Consider the following 27,936-nt stretch of genomic DNA (forward strand, 5'->3'; position numbering starts at 1 on the left):
CATGAAGGGCCGCCAGCACCAGCCCCGCTGGGCCATAAAGGACTGCCAGCACCAGCCCCGCTGGGCCATGAAGGACCGCCAGCACCAGCCCCGCTGGGCCATGAAGGACCGCCAGCAGCTGATTCACTGCAAAGGATCCCGCCGCCACAAGCAACGCTGAACAGGGCACTGCCGCCACAAGCACCGCTGAACAGGGCACCACCGCAACAAGCACCGCTGGCCCATGAGCGCCAAGGGCACTGACACTACTGAGTCCGTCATGAGCAGGATGAAGCACTCTGGGCACAAAGCCCCCTCCAGAACCAGTGGAGTATCACATCCACTACCTCTGTCCTTGGCAGGATGAAGCACTCTGGGCACAAAGCCCCCTCCAGAACCAGTGGAGTATCATATCCACTACCTCAGTCCTTGGCAGGATGAAGCACTCTGGGCACAAAGCCCCCTCCAGAACCAGTGGAGTATCACATCCACTACCTCAGTCCTTGGCAGGATGAAGCACTCTGGGCACAAAGCCCCCTCCAGAACCAGTGGACAATGGCATCCACTTGAGAGACTGTGGCTTTGCACTCCCCAGGATGGAACAGTGGGCAACCCATCCACTGTAGAGACTTGAGAGACTGTGGCTTTGCACTCCCCAGGATGGAACAGAGGGCAACCCACCCACTGTAGAGACTTGAGAGCCTGTGGCTTTGCACTCCCCGGGATGGAACAGTGGGCAACCCACCCACTGTAGAGACTGTGGCTTTGCACTCCCCAGGATGGAACAGTGGGCAACCCACCCACTATAGAGACTTGAGAGACTGTGGCTTTGCACTCCCAGGATGGAACAGTGGGAATGTGGCCCCCTCGTGGATTTGGCGTCGTGCACTCAACCGGCTGAGGTGCCCCCCCTTTCCCTTCCCCCTGAGGTGCCTGTTTTATTGCTATCTGATGCCCCTGCATTGTTCTCTCCGTCATGTTCGGGGATTGACTGTGGGCCTCGCCCAGACCCTGTGGGCCCAGTGTTCCACGGACTTCAATGGAGCACTACCTGGACTACTATTCTTGGTGTACATTTTGTTTATAGTGTATATATATATATATATTTTGCGTACTGGATTTTTATATATTACAATGGTTACACTCATTTTATTTTGTCTTTGCATTCTTCCGGGAGGGTTGCGGGTTGCAACTGTAATGTATCATGCTGTATTAGTGTGTTTGTTGTCATGGGTGAGGGTGGGGGTGGGGGTGTTGCGTATTGCGTGTGTGTGTCCCTGTTTTTTCCCTCCCCACTCCCCTGTGTCGTAGGTGGAGTACTCACTGTTGTCTTCGCCGCCGGCGTTCGAGCTCCTGGTAAAGGGGCAAGAAGATAAGGGCTAGCAGGATCTGGAGCTCAGGTTCCATGGCGTCCGGATTCCTCGTGGGGTGTGTAGAGGTGAGCGTTTTCCCTTCGAAGTCCTGTTTCCACCGTGTTTTTGTCTGCAGTGAATCCACCCCGGAAAAGGTGGCGGATTGGTAGGTTGTGATACTGTGGGCGGCATATTGTCCTCCGCCTGTCTGTTGGCGGTGACCGCCAAGCTGTTTGTTTGTACCACCGTGGCGGTCGGAGTGTTAAAGTGGCTGTCTTTGTTTGCAGTTTACGCCACGGTCGTGATTCCATTTCTTTTTCTGCTGGCCTGTTTGCAGTCTTACTGCCGCTTTTGCACCGACCGCCAGGGTTGTAATGACCCCCATAGTTTTTTTATATATTGTTGTTAATGACAATGTTTTGCAGATTCTTTATGTGTTGGATTATTTAATGTTTTTTTGGCTATTTAATATGCAATGACATTTTTATTTTTGACTATATATGTCAAATATGACTTTTTTTTAAAAGTTGAATTAAAATTTCAGTTAAAACTACTTTTTTTACCTTTGTAATTATTATTTTGTTTTAGTAGTGGGATTTGGGATTTACAGGGGAAAAACTTTTGGAGAATTTTAAAATTAAATATATTAATATTTCTTTCATATATTAAAATTAGGAATTGCATTTTATAAAAGTGTTATATTTTAAAAATGTTAATATTTTTAATTCTGTTATAGTTCATTAAATGTATTGATGGTATTGTTATTGTTTTTTAGATAACACGATTCATGGATATAATTTATGTTATTAATTTGTGATTATTATTCACACTTTTCATAATTATTTTTTTTAAATTACAATTTGTGTTATTTTCTGTAAATATTTTTTATAATTTTTAATTATGTTACTATTTCATATTTTTTAAAGTGTAATACAGCTTACAAATTTTAAAAGCTGGTTTTATTATATTATTAAAATGTTTTGAAATAAGGTTGTATTTAAAACTGTTTTATATACAGTAAATATTTTGATATAATTCAACTTTATGTTGCATTATCTGCTTATATTTTGATTCCTTTTACCTTTTTAATTTGCAACAATTTTACAAATTAGTAGTGTTTTTGATCAATTTAGTGAATATATTTGGTATTATGCTTGGATGTTTTACTGTATCTTAATGTTTTACTATTTCACATTTATATAATATGAGACGGTTAGAGGTAGGAGTAGATATTTTCAGGTTGTTTTTGTGTTTACCACCTTCCCTAAAGTGTGATATATTGTAGTGGGGATAGTAAATCTGAATCCTGTAGTGTCCCACACCTTTCTCAAAATGCTTTAGATCGGAGTGGGACTAGTACATAGGGACCTTTTTGCGTCCCACGCCTTCCCAAAATAGCTGAGATTGGGAGCTGGAATAGTATACCTGACCACTTTAGTGTTCAGCCCCTTCCCCAAAATTGGTTAGATTGGAATGGGAATAGTTAATCTCACTCCTACACTGTCTTCTCCATTATAGCTTACATTGGAGTAGGTGTAGTGAATTAGACTCCTTTAGTGTCCAACACCTTCCCTAAAATAGTTTTGATTGGATTTGGAATAGTAAATGCCGCCCCATTAGTGTCCCACCTTCCCAAAAATGGCTAAGATTAGAGAGGTAATAGTCACTATCAGTCATCTTTTAGTGTTTTAGATCATGTTTCTTTATTGTGTTTGAATAAATACATTATATTGTAGTGTGCTAAGTGCATTGCATTATTATTTCATGAGCTAACTGGGATAGTTGGGTTATATATGTGCATATGTTATATAAGTAGATAATTGTTGCTGTATTGGTTGTGGTATTTGTTTTGTTATAAATGAAAAGTACAATTTGATTGTTTTATTTATATAATTTTTAATCTTTGTTGCATGTATTTTCCTATGCTTAGTCTGTCTATGTCTTTGAAATCAGTTGTAAATACACCATTATATACATGAGCAAGGCTGGTGAGACGACCAAAGCACATTATATGGAAGTAAACTGTGTGACACTGGCATCCTGAGTGAGTGCTTCATTTGTGTTCATTTGTATATTTCAATAGAAATAAATGAAAATGTAAAAACAAAAGGTTATAGGGATGTTATAGTTATGCTCCCATTTTAAATGTAGAAAACCATAGAAATTCACCTGCTATAGTCAGAGTTATCTCAAGTAACTATAACTTGTGCTTTTAGGTAACTATAGCTTGCGCGGCTGCCATACACAGTTTTTCATAAGAAAATGTACTGCAAAAATGTAATTGATATTATCAGTGATGTTATAAAAGATGTCATGAGTGCTGTAACTTGGGGGGTAATTAGCAGTCCATGGCGAGGCTGTGAGTTATAGTTATCTTAGGGCATGAGTTATAGCTACTTGAGATAACTAACTATAACAGGTGAATTTCCATGGTTTCGTACGTTTAAAATGTGAACCTAACTATAACATCCCTGCAGCCTTTGCTTTTTCAGTGAATTTCTATGTTTTTTAAATTCTATTTCCTAACTTTAACATCCCTGTAACCTTTTTCAGTTGAATTTCTATATTGTTTTAACACATAGGGGGTCATTATGAGTTTGGCGGACGGAAAAGGATGTCCACCAAACTCCCGCAGGAAGGTGGCCGCCAGTGCGGCCCCCTTCCTGCGGGCCCCATTATGAGCTTCCCACTGCGTTACGGGGTGGAAACAGAGTTTCCGTCCACTGGCCCGGAGGGAAACAGCCCACAACCTTGATGCTGGCTCATAATTGAGCCGGTGGCAATGCTGCTGTACAAAGGGTACACCAGCACCCGTAGCGCTGTTCTCTGTCTGCCAACCAGACAGCGAACAGAGAGACGGAGCTGGCCATGGAGGCTCTTGCACTGCCCATGCCAAATGCATGGATAGTGCAAGGGCCCCCCTGGAACCCCCTGCACCATGTTTCCCCTAGCCTTTACATGGCAGTGCTACCACCATGTAAAAGCCTGGGGAGAGGGGGTCGTAATCGCCAGGGTGGTGCTGCTTTCAGCCCTGCCCTGGAGGATTAGGAGCGCCACCACTGCCAGTTAATCCTGTGGAGGTAAACTGGCGGTGCTGGTGGTCCGACCATGGCACAACCACCATGGTCATAAGGTGGCAGTCAGACTGCCACCTCGACACTGGCGGTCTAAAGACCGCCAGGGTCGTAATGAGACAATTTTCATTACTATACGTTAACCCAACCACTGCTGTGCACTGCCTTTGGCCAGGTCCTGAGGCTATCCCCCTGTAAGCACCCAACCTTGCACCATGCCCTGCCTTTACCTGTGCTTGGCAGGGGTTGCCTGCAAGGCCTGACCTGCAGCCAGATCCTGCAGTCAACCCCCCTAACCACCCAACCCGACACTACGCACAGCCCTTTGGCCGCAGTCTCTCTCTAGGTGTGAGGATAAGTGTGAGAGGGTGCATCTGGGGGTGAGAGTGGCTGTGAGGGTTTGTCTGGGTGTGAGAGTGCATGCATCAGTGTCTTAGTGGGTGCATCAGTGTCTGTGCAGGTCTGTGAGTGGGTGCATGAGGGTGTCGGTCTGTTAGTGGGTGTGTGAGAGTCTGAGTGTGTTTGTGAGTGGGTGCATGAGTGTCTGAGTGGTCTGTGAGTGGTGCATGAGGGTCTGAGTGGGGCTGCGAGTGGGTGCGTAAGGGTCTGAGTGGGTGTGTGAGTGGAAGAAAGAGATTGAAAGAGAGAGAGAGCGAGAGAAAGAGAAAGAGTGACAGGGAGAGGGAGAGATAGAGAGTTTTTTTAGGCTTTTGATGTATGATATACTTAGAATGTGATATTTCTGGACGAATTGAAAAGAAAAATGTATTTGTCAATTAAAGAGTGAGATCACCTTTCAGTATGAACCTTAACCCTTTTAAAGAAGTTTAAAGAAATTGAAGGATGGAAATGATCACGGAAACACCGGGAGTACAACTGCCAGTGTGAGGGTTTGTGACCTTAAGCATTAGTCCCCAGGTGACTTCTTGATAGACTTTTTCCAGAAATACGTATGGCATACAACCCACACATGTGAGAGGAAAGAAAAGTGAATATTCCATTACTAGGATGGTTTAACAGTCAAAACACTAGTAAATAAACAAACACACTGCCAAGCAATACTAGAATTTGAACCTTCAGCCTACTGAGTGACAGTACACCAACTTGACAATTAGGCCAACAGTGACCTTGTTCTGCTCTGCATCCAAATGTAACTATAACATTTGTACCAAACATCTTGGTAGTCTAACTCTTTGAAGTCATTGCATGGAGAGACCATTGCAATGACAATCTCTCTCCCTCTTTCTTCCCATAGTGGGATGGAAGAGAGAGAGAGTGATAGGACCGTAGGGGAGGGGGAGCCTGAAGACCCCTCTGGTCCTAGCCAGCTCCACGCATCTTGCAATAGCTGGCATATTTGTGTTCAGGGAAGACAGATGAAAACTCTGCTTTCTGACAACGTGAGCTGTCCAGCTCCCCGCGTCCTGCAGGAGCTGGCATGTTTGCATGCAAGGAAGACAGATGAAAACTCTGCTTTCTGACAACATGAGGTGTTTGACAGCTCCCACAGTCAGAAAGCAGATTTTGTTTGCCTTTGTTGGGTGGGAGTTGTCAGCTCCAACCAAGCAAAAGCAAACAGCTATGTCCTGGGGTGGGCACCCCGGGACATAGTAGGAGCCTGACCAGGGGGTGGCAATCCTCATGGTTATCACTGACCAAGTCCAAAAGTCACAAGCAAGTCGGAGATGGGCATATGCCCAGGAAATGCCAGCTGTGGGTGCAAAGAAGCTTCTACTGGACAGAAGAAGCTGAGGTTTCTGCAGGAACGAAAAAGACTAGAGACTTCCCCTTTGGTGGACGGATCCCACTCGCTGTGGAGAGTCGTGCAGAAGTAGTTTCCCGCCGAAAGAACACCAACCAGCCTTGCTAGCTGCAAATCATGCGGTTAGCGTTTTTGGATGCTGCTGTGGCCCAGGAGGGATCAGGAGGTCGCAAATTGGACCAGGAGGTAGAGGGGATGTCGAGTAAGACAAAGAGCCCTCTTAGCAGCAGGTAGCACCCAGAGAAGTGCCAGAAACAGGCACTACAAGGATGCGTGAAACGGTGCTCACCCACAGTTACACAAAGGAGTCCCACGTCGCCGGAGAACAACTTAGGAGGTCGTGCAATGCAGGTTATAGTGCCGTGGACCCAGGCTGGACTGTGCACAAAGGATTTCCGCCGGAAGTGCACAGGGGCCGGAGTAGCTGCAAAAGTCGCGGTTCCCAGCAATGCAGTCTAGCGAGGTGAGGCAAGGACTTACCTCCACCAAACTTGGACTGAAGAGTCACTGGACTGTGGGAGTCACTTGGACAGAGTTGCTGGATTCGAGGGACCTCGCTCGTCGTGCTGAGAGGAGACCCACGGGACCGGTAATGCAGCTTTTTGGTGCCTGCGGTTGCAGGGGGAAGATTCCGTCGACCCACGGGAGATTTCTTCGGAGCTTCTAGTGCAGAGAGGAGGCAGACTACCCCCACAGCATGCACCACCAGGAAAACAGTCGAGAAGGCGGCAGGATCAGCGTTACAGAGTTGCAGTAGTCGTCTTTGCTACTATGTTGCAGTTTTGCAGGCTTCCGGCGCGGTCAGCAGTCGATTCCTTGGTAGAAGGTGAAGAGAGAGATGCAGAGGAACTCGGATGAGCTCTTGCATTCGTTATCTAAAGTTTCCCCACAGACAGAGACCCTAAATAGCCAGAAAAGAGGGTTTGGCTACTTAGGAGAGAGGATAGGCTAGCAACACCTGAAGGAGCCTATCACAAGGAGTCTCTGACGTCACCTGGTGGCACTGGCCACTCAGAGCAGTCCAGTGTGCCAGCAGCACCTCTGTTTCCAAGATGGCAGAGGTCTGGAGCACACTGGAGGAGCTCTGGACACCTCCCAGGGGAGGTGCAGGTCAGGGGAGTGGTCACTCCCCTTTCCTTTGTCCAGTTTTGCGCCAGAGCAGGGCTAAGGGGTCCCCTGAACCGGTGTAGACTGGCTTATGCAGAATTGGGCACATCTGTGCCCAAGAAAGCATTTCCAGAGGCTGGGGGAGGCTACTCCTCCCCTGCCTTCACAGCATTTTCCAAAGGGAGAGGGTGTAACACCCTCTCTCAGAGGAAGTCCTTTGTTCTGCCATCCTGGGCCAGGCCTGGCTGGACCCCAGAAGGGCAGCTGCCTGTCTGAGGGGTTGGCAGCAGCAGCAGCTGCAGTGAAACCCCAGGAAGGGCAGTTTGGCAGTACCAGGGTCTGTGCTACAGACCACTGGGATCATGGGATTGTGCCAACTATGCCAGGATGGCATAGAGGGGGCAATTCCATGATCATAGACATGTTACATGGCCATATTCGGAGTTACCATTGTGAAGCTACATATAGGTAGTGACCTATATGTAGTGCACGCGTGTAATGGTGTCCCCGCACTCACAAAGTCAGGGAAATTGGCCCTGAACAATGTGGGGGCACCTTGGCTAGTGCCAGGGTGCCCTCACACTAAGTAACTTTGCACCTAACCTTTACCAGGTAAAGGTTAGACATATAGGTGACTTATAAGTTACTTAAGTGCAGTGTAAAATGGCTGTGAAATAACGTGGACGTTATTTCACTCAGGCTGCAGTGGCAGGCCTGTGTAAGAATTGTCAGAGCTCCCTATGGGTGGCAAAAGAAATGCTGCAGCCCATAGGGATCTCCTGGAACCCCAATACCCTGGGTACCTCAGTACCATATACTAGGGAATTATAAGGGTGTTCCAGTAAGCCAATGTAAATTGGTAAAATTAGTCACTAGCCTGTTAGTGACAATTTGGAAAGAAATGAGAGAGCATAACCACTGAGGTTCTGATTAGCAGAGCCTCAGTGAGACAGTTAGGCACTACACAGGGAACACATACATATAGGCCACAAACTTATGAGCACTGGGGTCCTGACTAGCAGGGTCCCAGTGACACATAACAAACATACTGAAAACATAGGGTTTTCACAATGAGCACTGGGCCCTGGCTAGCAGGATCCCAGTGAGACAGTGAAAACACCCTGACATATACTCACAAACAGGCCAAATGTGGGGTTAACAAGGCTAGAAAGAGGCTACTTTCTCACACAACCCCCCCCCCCCAAACGAAGGACAATAAGGCTAACCTTGGCCAGTTGAGACTTTATTGTCTAAGTGGTGATAAGTAGAGAGTAGCTCTGCAGTAGACTGGTTACTCCCTTTATCATCCACTATATGGTTACCTCCCTGTGGGGATGTAAACCACCCTGTTTGAAGTTTTTTAGCTAAGCAACAATGTGAAGATGTATTTTCAGAGTTTTTATCAGTAAGTTTTAGTTTAGAGCAGTGGGAATTGTCCACTGAACCTATTTGTAATGATGGAAATGCCAGACAGGGATGCTGTCTCAGAAAAGCCATAGCTGGGCAAAAACTTTGTCCATATGGCTGGAAGAGAGAACAGGGATACTGTTTCTCTTGGGTTGGAGCAGGGCAGGGATGCTGTCCTATGAGCTCCACACTAGGGCAGGGATGCTGTCCTAAGTATTGTGAGGCAGTGCAGAGTTTCTGCACTAAAGTTTCTCTGGGAGGGTTGGAGGGATGCTCCATGTTAACTAAAATGGTGCTCTTTTTCTCACCAATGTTAGTTATCCCACAGAGAGGTACTTCCACCTCAGGGAGTACAGTTTTGCCAACTGATGATTCCCTTGGAACAGGTGCCACCCCAGGAGAGGTTTCTCCCACCACAGGAATGGTATCCTGAATGGTAGGGTGGTTAGGGAATTCTGTGATACCCTTTTTACCTGTTGATGGAGAGGGATCCTGAGTTTTCAGGCCTTCTCTCCTTTGCTTTTTCATTTCAGTAGAAATGAGAGGGAACAATTCCTCTGGGATGACCAGCATGGCTGCATGGGCATAACACTCTACATCAGCCCAACCTGAGGCCTCTAGGTCATTACCTAAGAGACAGTCTACAGGTAAGCTAGGTGATACCACCAACTGCTTAGGGCCAGTAACTCCACCCCAACTAAACTGAATTATAGCTAAGGGAAGAAACTTAGTGGAGTTATGGACATCAATAATTTTATACTGTTGTCCAATGATGTGTTGTTCAGGAGCCACTAGGTTTTCAGTCACCAAAGTGATACTGGCACCTGTGTCCCTGTAGGCCAAGGCCTCAACACCATTTATTGAAACTGTCTGCCTGTACTTATCCATTGTAAGGGGACAAGCAGCCAGTGTGGCAAGGCCAATGCCACTAGGTGTGACAGAAACTGTCTTGGGACTGACTACCCCAGTTTCTATGATGGACCCATAAGTGAACCCAACTACACCCTTTGCTTGACTGTTGCCAGCAGTCCCACCACTAGTACCACTACTGCTAGGGGCACTAGAGCTTGATGTATTAGTGGTGGTAGGCTCAGGGGTTTTACCTGGACAGGACTTATCCCCTGGCCTATGGCCTCTGTTTTTACACACAAAGCACCAAGGCTTTTTAAATTGTGTAGGTTGAGAAGAAGAAGAATTTGTTTTATCCCCACCCCCTGAATAGTGTTTAAGATTTGAAGTGGGATCTTTGGTTTTACCCTTATCCCCATGCTTATCTTGAGATTTTTCACCATCTTTCTTCTTGTTGTTCTCTTTGTCACCCCCTGTATGAACTTTTCTGTTCACCCTTGTTCTGACCCATTTGTCTGCCTTCTTTCCCAATTCTTGGGGAGAGGTCAGATCAGAGTCCACCAGGTACTGGTGCAACAAATCAGACACACAATTATTAAGAATATGCTCTCTCAGGATCAAGTTATACAGGCTGTCATAATCAGTAACTTTACTGCCATGTAACCACCCCTCCAAGGCCTTTACTGAATGGTCAATTAAATCAACCCAGTCTTGTGAAGACTCCTTTTTGGTCTCTCTGAACTTTATCCTGTATTGTTCAGTGGTTAAGCCATAACCATCCAGGAGTGCATTCTTAAGAACTGTAAAATTATTGGCATCACTTTCTTTCACAGTAAGGAGCCTATCCCTACCTTTTCCACTAAATGATAGCCATAGGATAGCAGCCCACTGCCTTTGAGGGACATCCTGTACAACACAGGCCCTCTCAAGTGCAGCCAACCACTTGTTAATGTCATCCCCCTCCTTATAAGGGGGAACTATCTTATGCAGATTCCTGGAATCATGCTCTTTTGCAGGATGACTATGGGGAATACTGCTGCTGCCACCATGGGTTTCTAAACCCAACTTCTGTCTTTCCTTCTCTAATTCTAAAGACTGTCTATCCAAATCCAGCTGTTGCTTTTTAAGCTTCAGTCTGGTTTGTTCCACTCTCAACTTATTGAGTTCCCTTTCTAACAATCTGTCCTCAGGGTTGGTGGGAGGGACATTTCTAGATACAGAGGTATGATGGGAATGAACAGAAGGAGACCTGTCCCTTACAGAGGGCACCCTAACAGCTTGGCTAACAGAAACATCAGTACCACTGTGGTGATAATAAATACTTTTGCTATGATGTGAGACAACACTATTTGTATGGTGTGGCTCTTCATCATTACCAACTATGCTAGACTGTCTAGTAATGGGCAGGCTAGGAAGTTTCTTTCCTGAACTTTTTCCTGGGGGAGTCCCTGGATCAGATTGGGAACCATTAGCTACTTTTTCAACAGATGGGGCACTTTTAGCCTTATCTTGTTCTCTAAGCATGTTAAGTAACAGTTCCAAGGAAGGATTCTTCCCTACACTCAAACCTCTCTCTATACAGAGACTCCTTGCTCCTTTCCAGCTAAGGTGATCATATGCAAGTTTGGACAGATCAACATTTTGGCCTGTGCCAGACATTTTTAGAGAGAGTTAAAGTGATAGACAAAAAAGAAAAAAAGTTTTCAGAACTTTTTAGAAAGACAGAAAAAAACTTTTAAAACTTTTTAGAACTTTTTAGAAAGTTTAGGAGTACTTTTCAGCACTTAGAAAAGAGTGAAAAGAGGAAATGCAAAACTTTTTTGCTATGTGTACACACACTGAACTTGTTTTGTATATTTTTCTCTTATGAAAAGTACAATGACAAGAGTGGTAAGTAGTCTCAAAGCACTTATCCCACCGCTGCACAACCAATGTAGGAGGCTGGACTGGCTTGTAGTGAGTACCTAGGGGTACTTGCACCTTGCACCAGGCCCAGTTATCCCTTATTAGTGTATAGGGTGTCTAGCAGCTTAGGCTGATAGATAATGGTAGCTTAGCAGAGCAGCTTAGGCTGAATTAGGAGACGTGTGAAGCTCCTACAGTACCACTTAGTGTCATATGCACAATATCATAAGAAAACACAATACACAGTTATACTAAAAATAAAGGTACTTTATTTTTATGACAATATGCCAAAGTATCTCAGAGTGTACCCTCAGTGAGAGGATAGGAAATATACACAAGATATATATACACAATAGCAAAAATATGCAGTATAGTCTTAGAAAACAGTGCAAACAATGTATAGTTACAATAGGATGCAATGGGGACACATAGGGATAGGGGCAACACAAACCATATACTCCAAAAGTGGAATGCGAACCACAAATGGACCCCAAACCTATGTGACCTTGTAGAGGGTCGCTGGGACTATTAGAAAATAGTGAGAATTAGAAAAATAACCCTCCCCAAGACCCTGAAAAGTGAGTGCAAAGTGCACTAAAGTTCCCCTAAGGATAAAGAAGTCGTGTTAGAGGAATAATGCAGGAAAGACACAAACCAACAATGCAACAACGATGGATTTCCAATCTAGGGTACCTGTGGAACAAGGGGACCAAGTCCAAAAGTCACAAGCAAGTCGGAGATGGGCATATGCCCAGGAAATGCCAGCTGTGGGTGCAAAGAAGCTTCTACTGGACAGAAGAAGCTGAGGTTTCTGCAGGAACGAAAAAGGCTAGAGACTTCCCCTTTGGTGGATGGATCCCTCTCGCCGTGGAGAGTTGGGCAGAAGTATTTTCCCGCCGAAAGAATGCCAACAAGCCTTGTTAGCTGCAAATCGTGCGGTTAGCGTTTTTGGACGCTGCTGTAGCCCAGGAGGGACCAGGAGGTCGCAAATTGGACCAGGAGGTAGAGGGGACGTCGAGTAAGACAAGGAGCCCTCTTAGCAGCAGGTAGCACCCAGAGAAGTGCCAGAAACAGGCACTACAAGGATGCGTGAAATGGTGCTCACCCGAAGTTACACAAAGGAGTCCCACGTCGCCGGAGAACAACTTAGGAGGTCGTGCAATGCAGGTTAGAGTGCCGGGGACCCAGGCTGGACTGTGCACAAAGGATTTCCGCCAGAAGTGCACAGGGCCCGGAGTAGCTGCAAAAGTCGCGGTTCCCAGCAATGCAGTCTAGCGAGGTGAGGCAAGGACTTACCTCCACCAAACTTGGACTGAAGAGTCACTGGACTGTGGGAGTCACTTGGACAGAGTTGCTGGATTCGAGGGACCTCGCTCGTCGTGCTGAGAAGAGACCCAAGGGACCGGTAATGCAGCTTTTTGGTGCCTGCGGTTGCAGGGGGAAGATTCCGTCGACCCACAGGAGATTTCTTCGGAGCTTCTAGTGCAGAGAGGAGGCAGACTACCCCCACAGCATGCACCACCAGGAAAACAGTCGAGAAGGCGGCAGGATCAGCGTTACAGAGTTGCAGTAGTCGTCTTTGCTACTATGTTGCAGTTTTGCAGGCTTCCAGCGCGGTCAGCAGTTGATTCCTTGGCAGAAGGTGAAGAGAGAGATGCAGAGGAACTCGGATGAGCTCTTGCATTCGTTATCTAAAGTTTCCCCAGAGACAGAGACCCTAAATAGCCAGAAAAGAGGGTTTGGCTACTTAGGAGAGAGGATAGGCTAGCAACACCTGAAGGAGCCTATCACAAGGAGTCTCTGACGTCACCTGGTGGCACTGGCCACTCAGAGCAGTCCAATGTGCCAGCAGCACCTCTGTTTCCAAGATGGCAGAGGTCTGGAGCACACTGGAGGAGCTCTGGACACCTCCCAGGGGAGGTGCAGGTCAGGGGAGTGGTCACTCCCCTTTCCTTTGTCCAGTTTCGCGCCAGAGCAGGGCTAAGGGGTCCCCTGAACCGGTGTAGACTGGCTTATGCAGAACTGGGCACATCTGTGCCCAAGAAAGCATTTCCAGAGGCTGGGGGAGGCTACTCCTCCCCTGCCTTCACACCATTTTCCAAAGGGAGAGGGTGTAACACCCTCTCTCAGAGGAAGTCCTTTGTTCTGCCATCCTGGGCCAGGCCTGGCTGGACCCCAGGAGGGCAGCTGCCTGTCTGAGGGGTTGGCAGCAGCTGCAGTGAAACCCCAGGAAGGGCAGTTTGGCAGTACCAGGGTCTGTGCTACAGACCACTGGGATCATGGGATTGTGCCAACTATGCCAGGATGGCATAGAGGGGGCAATTCCATGATCATAGACATGTTACATGGCCATATTCGGAGTTACCATTGTGAAGCTACATATAGGTAGTGACCTATATGTAGTGCACGCGTGTAATGGTGTCCCCGCACTCACAAAGTCAGGGAAATTGGCCCTGAACAATGTGGGGGCACCTTGGCTAGTGCCAGGGTGCCCTCACACTAAGTAACTTTGCACCTAACCTTTACCAGGTAAAGGTTAGACATATAGGTGACTTATAAGTTACTTAAGTGCAGTGTAAAATGGCTGTGAAATAACGTGGACGTTATTTCACTCAGGCTGCAGTGGCAGGCCTGTGTAAGAATTGTCAGAGCTCCCTATGGGTGGCAAAAGAAATGCTGCAGCCCATAGGGATCTCCTGGAACCCCAATACCCTGGGTACCTCAGTACCATATACTAGGGAATTATAAGGGTGTTCCAGTAAGCCAATGTAAATTGGTAAAATTAGTCACTAGCCTGTTAGCGACAATTTGGAAAGAAATGAGAGAGCATAACCACTGAGGTTCTGATTAGCAGAGCCTCAGTGAGACAGTTAGGCACTACACAGGGAACACATACATATAGGCCACAAACTTATGAGCACTGGGGTCCTGACTAGCAGGGTCCCAGTGACACATAAGAAACATACTGAAAACATAGGGTTTTCACTATGAGCACTGGGCCCTGGCTAGCAGGATCCCAGTGAGACAGTGAAAACACCCTGACATATACTCACAAACAGGCCAAATGTGGGGGTAACAAGGCTAGAAAGAGGCTACTTTCTCACAGCCACATCTCAGGGTGCTCTCCCAAGACCGAACTGTCCCCTGCCGTATCATAAACATTCTCTGGCACATCCTTATCTCTCCTCACTCCTCCATGTTATGTCCCTGCCTTAATGAGAAAGAGAGCAAGGGTAGTGAAAAACATGTTGCATAAGTTGTGCACGGAAAAATACCGGCACCACCAATATGACGGTGTTTGAAGCTAAGCTAAGCAAAAAATGGAGTCAATGATCAAGATGGAGCTGGGGATAAAATACAGACAGCAATACAGCAACCCGGGATGTGGTGGGCTCTGTGGATTGGAGGTCTGAAACGTACTTCCTTCATTCTTTTTATTGTAGCCATGGGGAGGTGGTGGGCCCCTGGGCTGCAGGAAGGATCACGTAGCACCCCTGCATGAAGTTATTTGAAAGCCCCGGGGTGGTAGAAGTCATGGGGCTGTGGGGTACTAGCTGGCAACCCGCAAACATCATTTTTGTAGCACTGGGGAGGTGGCTGTTCCCGGGGCAGCGGTGAGGCCAGGCGGCCTCCTGCATTAGAAAGGCAATGCCTTCAGGTCCTGGCCCACCCGGAGGTTGTATATAAAACAAGCGCAAGAGCTCCCACTTGTTTTTTTTTTTTCCAACTCCGCAGATCTACTGCAAATCGCGGCCAAAATTAAAACATTTTTTTTAGCTCTAGTGGGGTCCCTCTGGGACCCCAGCACCAGAGCTAAGAGGTCAGGTTGACTCTACCCTGGCCCCTTGTCTTTTTTTAAAACTTATTTTGTGGGACTCGGCTTAAGCCGAGTTCCAAGATGGCTGCCAACACTTCCTGGTTTGAAGTGACCCCCACCTTTTTCTCTACCCCCGCTGCACGGATTACCCTGAAACTTTCTGTGCGCAACAAGAATCACTGGCACACTTAAAAAGTGTTTTTTGTAAAGAGTCATCAAATGGTGCCAAAGATATAGGCAGATGAAAAAAATCTTTTTTCTATGGAAACATGGTCATAACTATAACTACCTAGTGGCGACTGCAGCTAGTTAGTATATTGTTTCTTCATTTAGATTTACATTTTCATTTTCATTTTATATCTTCTAATAGAAATAAATGTATATATACATATGATGAATTTATATATATATATATATATATATATAGAGAGAGAGAGAGAGAGAGAGATGTATCTATATATGTGTATATATATGTATATATATACATATAGATGAATCTTCACAAAATGTTCAAAAAAACAATGCCGGTGATTCTTGTTGCTCATGGAGCGTTTTGGGGTAATCCACCAGGCTGATATATATATATATATATATATATATATATATATATATATATATATATATATATATATACATATATATATATATATATATATATATATATATATATTTTACACTTTAATTTATTTCTATTGAAATAATTTCTTAATTTTTATTTGGCAGCCATTGTTTCACCACTATCTGTATCTTGTTTTCTATTTACATCTCTTTTTGGTGGTTTTTGGTTTCTGTCGGCCCTGGTTCTATTGCTGTTGCTTTACTGATAAGATAAGACCACTTTTAATTTATGTTAGTTTTTTTTTTAGTGTGCGGGGTGTGGGTAGGTGTATGTATTGTAGAGGAATGTGTTCGTTTGTAGGTGTTGTGGTTTTACTATTTATGGATGTGTTTTTTTTTAAATCATTTTTGGGCAATATTTTAACCAAGATTAATTTTGAATTTCCCTTTATTTTTCAGCTTATCTGGAGTGTGTTTTTTATTTCATTTTTTAGTGCTTTTATTGTTCCCTAGGATTCTGAACTATTTCTTTGGATTCATTTTTGGACCTTTCATATTTGTAGTTTTTGGATTGTTTATTTTTCTTATTTTTTGGGACGTGTTTCTTTTGGAATGGAAGGGCTCAGAAACATTGGCTATAGAACTTCATGTTTTTTCTTTATACATTTTGGGGTGGGTAATATTATTGTTGAGGTGATCCACATTTATCTACAACTAAGAGAAAATGTAATGTATTTTGTTTGTATGTGGTGTGATGTTTTGTGTAAATTGTAATTGTTTATCATCTTCTCGTACTGTGTATTGAGTACATATTTTAAGTTATTTTTTTTAATTATGTTTCATTTATCAGTCTCATTGTATGGTATTTTATTCAAATGTGTATTGCAAACTCATGAATAAAGCTACGTTATGTAATATTTATTATTACATATTCGATTTTTAGGGTTGCTGGTTTCTGTTGGATTGGCATTGAGTAAGTCTAAGTCGAGTAGTTTGTGTTGCATATATGATTATTCTCATGTTGTTATTATTATCAATGTTGTAAAGGAGGAAGGGTTTTTCATTATGTGTAGTGGTTAGGTGTTTTAGAAAGTGTGCGTCTTGATATCATCAAGAAGCTGCAGAGGTCTGGATTGTGGCTTTTCTGGTTCATGCTCTTAATAGTTTTAAATTTGGTATTGGTGGCAGGTGTCTTGTTATGCGCTCAAGAATGTGAGGCAGAATATTCTTTAAACAAAATTCCTGTGGCTTCCTGAGAGCTAGGGCTTGCTTCTTTGAGAACTTTTAGGACATCCCCTACTTCTATTGTAGTTACATGTGGGGGTGGTTGTGTTCTCCAACGTTGATCACAACATCTTTCTTATTTGTGGACCTCCCAAAAGTTTTTCTTACTGTATGAGTATCTCATGTAAGGTATGATGTAAGAGGTGATGTAGGTGGCTTTGGCAGTCATTTGATCTGAAAATGATTGAGGTATACATATATTGTCTTGAAAATGCTACTGTACTTACTACTAACATAGAAGAAAGGATTTTTATTATTTACAAATAATACATATTTCCTGTGCTTTTAACATACTCTTTCTTGACTTTGTTGGGATGTGGGTGAAGTGGGGCCTTTTACCCTGTTGTAGAGGAAATGTTCATTTATTTATGTGTTTAATACATAGGAGGTCAATATGACCCCGGAGGTCGGTGGAAATGTGGCAATAGTACAGCCAACAGGCTGGCGGTACATACCACCAATTGGTGGGTTGGCTTAAGCCACATGGATAACAATCTCCAACCCGGCGGCCGCTACTGTCCCGCCGGCAGCATTATGACCCTGCCTACCGCCATGGTTTTCGTGGCATTGGTAATGTCACAAAAACCATGGTGGTAGGACCTACCAGTGACAGAGAATTCCTTCCCTGTCACTGGTAGGTGGCCCACTCACGCCCCTTGAACTCCCCAGACAACCCCCACCTCCTCTCCATCCACGCTCTTACCTTTCCAATCCTCCCCCATACACACACACTCACAGACACTCACCATGCATTCACACATCCACTCACACAGGCATACACGCATTCATACTCGCATGCATCCATTCATTCACGCACACATCCGTACACACATCCAAACTTACACACAGACACTCATACACATTTCCATTCCTTCACAAATTCTCACATATGCACGCACACATGCAAGCAACACTACACACTCATTTGCATGCACGCACACACTCACACATTCATGCACACACCCCCACACACACAGCACTTCCCACCAACCTCCCTTGTCGGTAACCTGACTTACCTGAATCCAGGGGCTCTTACGGCAGGGGTCAGGATGGGAGCTGCTACCGCCAGCAGCGCCCGCCAGCAGAACACCACCATAATGCGCCTGGCGGCGGTCCACTGGCGTTAACACCATCCGCCAGCATGGCCACAACCAGATTTCCACCCTTCTTGTGGCGGAAATCTGGCTGTGGTTATTATGGCGGACGGATGTTAGCCGCGGTGACGGTCTTTTGGTGCCCATCGCCGTGGCGGTAAACGGTACTTACCACCAATGTCTTAATGTGGGCCATAGTTTTGTTTTATTTTTGGGATTGCCTTGATGTTAGCTTTAATTTTAAGTTTTAGGGTTTGGTGTTTGATGTACATCAATGGTGTTCTCTTGAGTCTTGAAGATAAAGTTTGGAGATATAAATAAAAAGATAGATATTAGTTATTTAGTTGAGGTTAAATGGCATGTAATCATTTAAAGGCACACTGAAGTTTTTTAGTTTAGGTTACTTTCTTTATGAGGTTTGCAGTTAGTTTTCTGATATATTGCTCTCTGAGTTTTCTTTTGGAAATCCAGAAGAGGGTCGTTGTCTAGGTGCTGTAGTGTTTTGCTTCAAAATGTAGCTGGTTAACTCTTATATTAACCCCTTGGGTGCCGAGGACGTAACGGTTACGTCCTAGGCTGCACCGCTCGGATGCCGAGGACGTAACCGTTCCATCCTGGACCGGTTCCATGGCACAATTACACGCTGACCTCATTAGAGGTTGCGTCCCATCGCGCTGGAAGCATGCTTTCCGCAAAATCCAAGTAGAAACAGATTAGTTTCTCCTCTGTACGGGGGCAGGGGAGGTCAGAGAGGCATGAAAAGGAAAGGCTTTTCCTTTCCTTTTCATGTCTCCCTGAGCATTCCTGCAGCACGATCGCAGGAATGCCACTAGACATAAGGGAGTTTTGTTTTTGTTTTTTTAATTGGCATAAGGGGAGGGACCCCTTTGGCAAGGGACGCTCCCCAACTGGGGGGGGGGGGGTGGCATTTTTTTCTAAGGCCATATCTGCCCCAGGGGGAAGATCAGCCTTTATTAATTAGGCTGATCTGTGCCGGGGGGGGGGGGGTCAAAAGCCATTAGACACCAGGGATGTTTTTTTTGTTTTGTTTATGTTTTTAAGGAGAGCAACCCCTTAGGCAAGGGTCGTTCCCCATGTGGCAATTTATTATTAAGACTTTTCTGCCCCCCCTAAGGGGGCAGATCGGCCTCTATTAATTAGGCCAATATGCCTCCAAGGGGGGCAGAAACCACCAGGCACTAGAGATTTTTTTTTTTTAACAGATGGGGAGTGACCCCTTAGGAAAGTGTCACTCCCCAGGGGGGCAATTTTATTTTAGGCCATTTCTGCCCCCCTTGGGGTTAGATCAGTCTATTTTTCTTAGGCCAATATGCACCCAAAGGGGGCAGAAACCACTAGACACCAGGGATTTTTTTTGCACCAATTTCACCCAGGGGAGCGACCCCTTAGGCAAGGGCCGCTCCCCTGGGGGGCAAATTTCTTTTAAGCCTATTTTTGTAAGGCTCATTACAGAATGCCCAAGAGAGACCAGGAAAAATGTATTTTCAAAACAAGAGGGTGGGGGTATGGCCATACCCCACCCCAAATAAATGAGGACAAAGTTGTTCTGCCCACCGGTGGGCAGATGGGCAATTACCCTGGATCCACTCCCCGGGGGGTCAGAAAGCCTACTCGACGCCAGGAAATTAAAAAAAAACAAAAAAATAGTGGGGTGGAGGCTACCAACCAGTATGGGCACGGTTATGCCCCCGCCCCAACTGAAGGGGGTAACAGTCTTTCAGTTCTTCCCCTCCACACTAAAACATCTTATCCCACGGAAAACATGAGGACATTTGATTATTTCGGGCTTTGGTTTTACATTTGGGCCATGAGAGCTTATCCAACTCTCAAAATCGTCCCACTTGGAATGGTGAGGGCTGCCCTTTTTGGACTTTGGGACGCTGCCATCTAAAAAAATCTACGAGACCTAGACACATCTGAAAACTAAACATCTGGGTGAGTCCAAGGGGATGTGCTTCACATGCAACCCACACCATTTTCTTACTCACAATGCCTTGCAAACCTCCAACGTTGCTTGAAATCACACATTATTCCCACATTTTTGTGATGGAACATCCCAGAATATGGAGGAATCCACAAAATTCCTACCACCCAGCATTGTCACATCTATACCAATAAAAATTCTGCCCCACTCTTCAGCCTAAAAATGTTTTTTTTCAAACTGCACTTTTTGGCCCATTTTGGTTCCTCCTCAATTTTGACATGTTTTTGACTCTTCCCTGTCACAGACACTTGGCCCACTTACACAAGTGAGGCATCATTTTTACAGGGAGACTGAGGGGAACATTGGGTGATAGGATTTTTGTGCCAGTGTAGTGATCCCACACAGAAATGTGCGACAAATTTGATTTTGATTTTAGCTAAATTTGAGGTTTGCTGAGGATTCAGGGTAAGAAAACACTCGGGGATCCACGTAAGTCACACCTCCCTAGATTCCCTCGGGTGTCTAGTTTTCACAAATGTTTGGGTGTGGTAGGTTTCTCTAGATGGCTGCTGAACCCAGGATCAAAACCGTAGGTGCCTCCTACCCCATAAAAACAGGTAGTTTTGTATTTGATAATCTTGATGTGTCCACATAGTGTTTTGGGGCATTTCCTGTTGCGGGCACTAGGCCTACCCACACAAGTGAGGTACTATTTTTATTGGGAGACCTGGAGTTTTCAGAAATGTCCAGGTTTTCTGGGTTTCCTGAGGTGCCGGATGAGCTAGAGGCCAAAATCCACAGCTTGTCACTTTGCAAAAAACAAGTCCGTTTTCTATGGGAAAATGTGAAGTGTCCATGTTGTGTTTTCGGGGATTTACTTTCGCTGGCACTAGGCCTACCCACACAAGTGAGGTACATTTTTATCGGGAGACTTGGGGGAATGCTGGGTGTAAGGAACTTTGTGGCTCCTCTTAGATTCTGTCAACACCTGGGCAGTGCGGGCTCTATTGGCGACTAGAATGCAAAAACCCAGCACTCTCAAAACAACGTAATTTATGCATTGTGCTGATATATTGTTGTTTAACCTTTTGCATTGCAAAGTTTAATCCTGAAGACTTATTTTTAATGTGTTTACAAATACTGTTCATTTGCAATGTTTTGCTGCAGGCTTTCAGAGTGTGTTAGGGTGTGGTCCCTTTCCAGGGTCTTCCAGAGACTTTCCCTGCAGCATGCCTGGGTGTGGTTGTGGGCTGGGCCAAGACTCTATAAAAGGGAGCCAGCCCAGCTCCAAGTGCTCACTATTCAGAGGTCCCGGTGCAGAGCAGCAGCTACTTCCTGAGCTCCTGTCCCGGTGGCCTATTTGATCTTCCAGGCCTCTGCTCTTCATTCTTCATTGGTGATCCTTGTTCTGGGCGGTAAGACGGTGGTTGGGCTGGCCTCCCTATGCCGTTACCGAGAACTTTCATATTCTTGGCCTTTAATGATTAACAGATTACTTTGCGCGCTACCATTTCTTGACATTTGTATGGTGGCTTACGAATCGGCAAGACACGCGATTCGTTTCATGCTGATTTAATCTTGTTATTCATTGCGCGCTACCATTTCTTGACATTTTACATGGTGGCACTCGAATCGGCAAGACGCACAATTCTCTCCTCGAGCTTAATTAATGTTGTTCATTGTATGCCACTATTCTAAGACATTTATTAGGTAATATTCGAGTTGATACGTTGTGTGATTTGTTTCCTGAATCCATATTGTGTTATTCATGGTGCACAATCCTTTTATGGTGTTTACTATATATATGAAAATCTGCAATGTGCGCAATTCGTGTTGAAACATTTCAAGAGAACACAGAAGGCCAGAGTTTCTAGATGCAATATTACATGGTCCTAGTAAGCATTCTCAAAAAAGGATTCATATGTTTTTCCTGATTCTCATGTAAAGGAAAGTATTTGAATTTGAAAGTTTCATTTAATCCATCTTGATTCCCTTACAGGCATCCATCCATCTTGAAACGTAGTCATTTTAAGCCTAATTCTTAGGTTGTTCATGTTTTCAGAATGACTAGGCTTAGAGTCATAGTCTAGTATAGGTTTCATGAGATGTAATTTTCATATTGTGTGTTTTAACCTTTTTCTTACTACAGGTCTCCTTCCCAGCTGTTCCCTTCCTAATCTCATCTTCCCCTCTTGAACTCTCTTAGCCTCTGTGATTTATCTATCAGAGTCTTGGAGCTGTTCAGTGGTGGACGTGTTGGGAACGTGCGCAGACCCCGAGGATCTGGAGACTCTGGCAGATTCCAGAACTTTCTATCACCAAAATGTAAGGAAAAGGTGGTTTTTTTGCCAAATTTTGAGGTTTGCACAAGATTCTGGGTAACAGAAGCTGGTGAGCCACAACTTACCCCATCCTGGGTTCCCCTAGGAGTCTAGTTTTCAAAAAGTTATAGATTTGCAAGGTTTCCCTAGGTGGCGACTGAGCTAGAGGCCAAAATCCACAGCTAGGCACTTTCGAAAAACAAATCAACTTTCAAAGTAAAAATGTAATGTGTCCATGTTGCATTTCCTGTCGCGGGCATTAGGCCTATCCATGAAAATGAGGTACAATTTTTATCGGGAGACTTGGGAGAACACAGAATGGAAGAACAAGTGCTATTGCGTCTTGTCTTTCTCTAATTTTATTCCTTTCAAATGTAAGACAGTGTTTGTAAAAAAGATGTCTATTTGAGAAATTCCTTGTAATTCATATGCTAGTATGGGGACCCTGGAATTCAGAGATGTGCAAATAACCACTGCTTCTCAACACCTTATCTTGTGCCCATTTTGGAAATACAAAGGTTTCCTTAATACCTATTTTTCACTCTTACCTCATTTTCAATATTGTTTAAATTTTAGCTGTTACTTTCTGTAGGAAAACCTTAAAGGATCTACACAAATGACCCGTTGCTGAGAATTGTTGTTCAGAATTTTGTCTACTTTTCAGAAATGCTTAGCTGTCCGGGATCCAGCATTGGTTTCACACCCATTTCTGTCACTAACTGGAAGGAGGATAAAAGCACAAAAATAGTAAAAATAGGGTATGTCCCAGTAAAATGCCAAAATTCTGTTGGAAAATGTCGATTTCTCATTCAAATCTGCCTGTTCCTGAAACCTGGGAAGATGCACCACAACCCCTTTATTGATGCCATTTTCAGGGAAAAAACCACAAACTTTCTTCTGCAGCCCTTTTTTGCTATTTTAAAAAAAAAGCGAAACGTTTGCTGTATTTTGGCTAATTTCTTGCTCTCCTCCAGGGGAATCCAGAAACACTGAGTACATCTAGAGTCCCTATGATGTTGGATAAATAGGACACAAATTTGGTGTGGGTAGCTTATATGGACCAAAAGTTATGAGGCCGAACCATGAACTGCCCCAAATATCCCAAAAAAGGCCTGGTCCCTGAGGGGAAAAATGCCTGGGAGCGAAAGGGTTAATTAGGTGAAGTGTTTGATTGGTTACTTTGTTTTATGTTGAATTGTATGTTTTACTTGGTGTTAAGTCTAAAATTAGTTTTCAGTTTGATTCTTATTTGCTGGTATGTTGTGTTAAAAAGATTTATAAAGCTCATGGTTACCCTAAGGTGTCTTGGCACTGGAAGCAACGCAATCCTGAGACAGTTAGAAAATTATTAATTGAGACAGCTATTAATTCAATGGAAAACAGCCATGTTTCAACTGCTTCCTGAAAGCAATCAGTAGGGGCAAAGCTCTCATATGAGGGAGAAGGCTGTTCGAAAGTCTAGTGGTTCTAGTAATAAAATGTTTATCTCCCCTATTCTCCTTTCTAAATCTTGGGACAACTAAATTCTTTGCTCCAGAGGAGCAAAGAAGTCTGCTGGGCTCGTACTACCCAAAGCTGTGCTTCAGAAAGTCTGGACCAGTATTGTGCAGTGCCTCGTGGGAAATGCACAAAGCCTTGACTGTAATACAGTTTCTTACTGGCAGCCAATGTAGCTTGTGGATAGGTTGTACACAGAGTGAAATTCGGGAATTCCAAGTAGTAGCCTAGCTGCAGCATTGTGTACCATTTGAAGCCTATTAAAGTACTTTTCCTGCAGACCATACAGAGGCCATTACAGTAATCTGGTTTTGAACGGGCCAGAATAGTGACAACAGTGTTTCTAGTAGATAAGGAAATAAATGGCAGAACTTTCCTAATCATTTTAAGAGTGAAGAAAGAGGAGGAAACTACTGAGTTTATCGGACTTGAAAAATTTAGTTTGTTGTCAATTTGAAATCCCAGGTTCTTTTCCTTTGGAGCAGGGATAGGCAAGGAGACTAATTTGCCTGGCCACAATGAGAGGCTCCAGGTTGGTGAGAGGTTACCAAACATGATGACCTTGGTTGTATCTGATTTGAGCTTCAGACAGTTTTTGCTCATCCACAAACTGATGGAGAACAAGCAATCATGGAACTGAGAGGAAACTAGAGGGTCGTCATTGAAGGTTGAAACAACAATTTGGAAACCATTAGCATAGGATGGTAGCGTAAAGTTAAATGGTTTAATCATGGAGGCTAATTCGGTGACATACACATTGAAAAGTATAGTGCCAAGCAAAGACCCCAAAAGGACTCCACAATGCAGGGTAAATGAAGATGATTCAAAGTGGCCTAAGACCACCATATTTTCTCTGCCTAAGAGAAATGATGTAAGAAGGACCAGTTCCTTGTCCCTAATGCCTAGCATCCTAGGCGGTTGATGAAGAGCTTATGATTGACTGTATCAAATGTCGCAGAAAGGTCCAGGAGGGTGTGGGCTGCGGCCCCACCCTTGTCCAGAGCTGCCGTAATTTCCTCAGTAACTTTGATCAGGGCATTTTCTGTGCTATGTCCCAGTCTGGAACCAAATTGTGATGGATCCAACAATTGGTAGTCCACAATGTATTGGGAGAACTGAGCATTCATTTCCTTCTCAATAATCTTTGCTGGAAAAGAAAGACAGGAAATTGGGTGATAGTTGTTAGGGTCTGCATCATTCAATCCAGGTTTCTTTGGTAGAGGGAGGATTGATGCTTTTTTCCAAAGGGAAAGCCCCCCTAAATAAAAATAAAATTGAAAATAATAGCAATTGGAGCTTACTCTCTCCACAGCTAGCTTAAAGGTGGAGTGAGGACAGGGGTCATGAGGAGACCCGGACTGAGCAGAACTGATACTTTTAGATATAAGGTCGTGTTAGACCTGACTTCTTTAGGGTGGTCATCCCCCAACTTTTTGCCTCCCTGTTGGTAATGGCCCATTTTGCAGGGTCATCCCCAGTCTTTTTGCCTCCTTCCTCCTATTTTTTCTCACCTGTTTTTGTTGGCTTTAGGGCTCTGGGCACTTTACCACTGCTAACCAATGCTAAAGTGCATATGCTCTCTATGTAAAGTGTACTGTTGATTGATTTATCCATGATTGGCATATTTGATTTACCGGTAAGTCCCTAGTAAAGTGCACTAGAGGTGCCCAGGGCCTGTAAATCAAATGCCACTAGTGGGCCTGCAGCACTGGTTGTGCCACACACATTAGTCGCCCTGTAAATATGGCTCAGACCTGCCACTAAAGTGTCTGTGTGCGCAGTTTTAAACTGCCAATTCGACTTGGCAAGTGTACCCACTTGCCAGGCCTAAACCTTCCCTTTTACTACATGTAAGGCACCCCTAAGGCAGGTCCTAGGTAGCCCCATGGTGTGTTTTATATGTCCTAACAGTGAAATACTGCCAAATTCATTTTTTACTGTATAAGGCCTATCTCTCTCATAGGTTAACATGGGGCTGCCTTTAATATCCTTAAAGCGCAAATTCTCTTTGAGAGCAGATACAAATGTGGAGTTTAGGGTCTCTGAGATCACAATTTAAAAATACTTATTTTAGTGAAGTTGGTTTTTAGATTGTTAGTTTGAAAATGCCACTTTTAGAAAGTAGGCATTTTCTTGCTTAATCCATTCTGTGTCTCCGCCTGTTTGTGGATTCCCCGTCTGGGTCAGTATGACAGTTGGGCTGTTCACGCCTCTCCTCTGGACAGTGACACAAAGGGGGCTAGGGTGTAGCCTGCATATTTTGATTAGCCATCTGTGCTGGAGAGGAGGGGAGGAGTGGTCACTCAGACCTGAAAGGACTGTGCCTGGTCTCACACAATGCTGTTTCTGACGTCCTGATGAGTGTCTGGGGCCTGGCCTGGACAAGGAAGGATCTTTCAAACACTTGAGACTTTGCTTTGAAGTTTGGCAACTTCAAAGGCAGAACTGGGTATAAGAAGAAGATCCAAAACCCCAGATGTTTAGAATCTTTCTGGAATCAAGAGGAACATCTGCCCAGGAGAAGAGCTGAAGATCTGAAGGAGGGGTACTGTCCCTTTGCTGTGTTGCTTTGCTGGACTGGCTGCAGTTGCTGTTTCTGCCTGAAAAGAGTGCAAAGGGGTGAACTTTGCTGTGTGTCCTGCTTGAGAAAGTTCTCCATTTGCTTGGAGTAGAGCCTGCCTCCTTTTGGAAGTCTCAGGGACACCAAAGACTTCAGTTTCCTCAACCTGCACCACTGGGAACTGTGTTTTTTTGCTGTTCAAGAGGAGAAACCACTGCGACGCCGCCAACGACGCCACTGGCCTGTACCATGACCTGCCAATGCTGCTGCACAGAGTTGCATTGCCCCACTTGGCACAGCGACCCTCGTCTCACCGACGCCATCAATAGACGACTTAACCGAGCTGCTGCTCGCACTGCGACCTGTGGGCCCCCCACTCCGGCATCGCCTACTCACACCGCTGCCTGAGTATCCCCAACAATGCCGCTCCTGCTGACACAGGTGCCGCTGCCTGCACCGTGGCCTGCGGTCCCCTCTCGTGAGGTACACGAAGCACCGTCCCGTCCCACACCGCAGCCCAAGTACACCGGCACCAGCATCATCGACTCCTGTGTCATCACCAGGCACCCTGCCTGCACCGTGGCCTGTAGACACCGCTCATGAGGGTCACAAAGCACCGTCCCGTCCCGCACTTCTGGCATGGGCCCACTGACAACAGCACTTCAACAAGATCACAATGCCCTGCAAATCCAAGGTACTGTTTCTGGGTCTTTCTGACACCGTAGCTGGCCCGCAACGCCGCGGCTGTCCTGAACTGTTGGTTTTTCTGATCACGACGTCATGATAGCTCCAGGTGGAGCTATCAAATTCAATGAACTGCATTTTTGAGTAAATCTTGCAGAAATTTTTTATTACCGTATGTTGTATTTTTATCGTATTTGGTCTTGTTTTATATAGATAAATATTGGCTATTTTTGTAAAACTGGTGTGGTGTCCTTTTGTAGTGTTTTCACTTATTACTGTGTGTTATGTGCAAATGCTTTACACATTGCTTCTGAGATAAGCCTGACTGCTCGTGCCAAGCTACCAAGGGGGTGAGAAGGGGTTATCTGAGTGGGTATCTCCCTTATCCTGACTAGAGTGATGGTCCCTACTTGGACAGGGTGCAAACTGACTGCCTACTAGAGACCCCATTTCTAACACTCCCTCTCTCCATTTTTCTGACCTTGTTTTTTCTGGTGTTAGGACTTGGCACACTTTAACACTGCTGACCAGTGATAAAGTGCATATGCTCTCTCCCTAAACATGGTAACATTGGTTCCTACCCAACTGGCATGTTTAGTTACCTGTAAATCCCTAGTATAGTGCACTGCATGTGCCCAGGGCCTGTACATTAAATGATGCTTGTGGGCCTACAGCACCGATTGTGCCTCCCACATAAGTAGCCCCTTAACCATGTCTCAGGCCTGCCATTGCAAGGCCTGT

Source organism: Pleurodeles waltl, chromosome 1_2, assembly GCF_031143425.1.
Source record: "Pleurodeles waltl isolate 20211129_DDA chromosome 1_2, aPleWal1.hap1.20221129, whole genome shotgun sequence".
NCBI classification, from domain to species: domain Eukaryota; kingdom Metazoa; phylum Chordata; class Amphibia; order Caudata; family Salamandridae; genus Pleurodeles; species Pleurodeles waltl.